The sequence below is a fragment of the Gossypium hirsutum genome, chromosome A03 (assembly GCF_007990345.1).
Source record: "Gossypium hirsutum isolate 1008001.06 chromosome A03, Gossypium_hirsutum_v2.1, whole genome shotgun sequence".
NCBI classification, from domain to species: domain Eukaryota; kingdom Viridiplantae; phylum Streptophyta; class Magnoliopsida; order Malvales; family Malvaceae; genus Gossypium; species Gossypium hirsutum.
The window spans coordinates 80,303,547-80,304,219 of record NC_053426.1 but is presented as its reverse complement, the minus strand read 5'-3'; the positions used below and the strand labels follow the sequence as shown (position 1 = coordinate 80,304,219).

The window sequence follows — 673 nt, the reverse complement described above, 5'->3', positions numbered from 1 at the left end:
TTTAACAGGAACTGAATCGAGCATAGTTAGGCCTGCTGTTGCTGCAAATAATTTTGAACTGAAACCTAACACCATTCAAATGATCCAACAGTTTGTTCAGTTTGATGGTTTGCTGGACGAGGATCACAATGCTCACTTGGAAAATTTCTTAGAGTTTTGCGACACTTTTAAAATCAATGGCATTTCTGACGATGCCATTTGCCTTCAATTTTTTCCCTTTTCGTTGAGGAATAAGGCTAAACAATGGTTGAACTCATTACCACAAGGGTCAATCACTACTCAGGAACAAATGACCGAAAAGTTTTTATTAAAATATTTTCCACCAGCCAAAACAACCAAATTACATAATGATATCTCCTCTTTTGTGCAGATGGATTTAGAAACACTCTACGATGCATGGGAGAGATACAAGGATCTGTTGAGAAGGTGCCCTCACCATGGGTTACCACTCTGGCTACAGGTTTAAACGTTTCACAATGGCCTGAATCCTTCGACTCGACAAATGATCGACGTAGCCACTGGCGGAACTATGAATAATAAGACACCTGAGGATGCTTATGAATTTATAGAAGAGATATCACTGAATAATTATCAGTGGCAAGTCATGAGGACAAAGCCAACAAAAACAACTGGTATTTTTAACATCGATTCGGTCACCATGCTCTCTAATCAA

The 673-nt window shown here is 38.9% G+C and overlaps 1 non-coding gene across 1 annotated transcript; it reads right to left on the bottom strand.

Annotated features, from left to right (window-relative positions):
• Positions 1-338: 338 nt before the first annotated feature.
• On the bottom strand, positions 339-444 carry LOC121226347 (small nucleolar RNA R71). Its single transcript, XR_005924187.1, has one exon. It is a non-coding gene; the product is annotated as a small nucleolar RNA R71 (small nucleolar RNA).
• Positions 445-673: the final 229 nt, after the last annotated feature.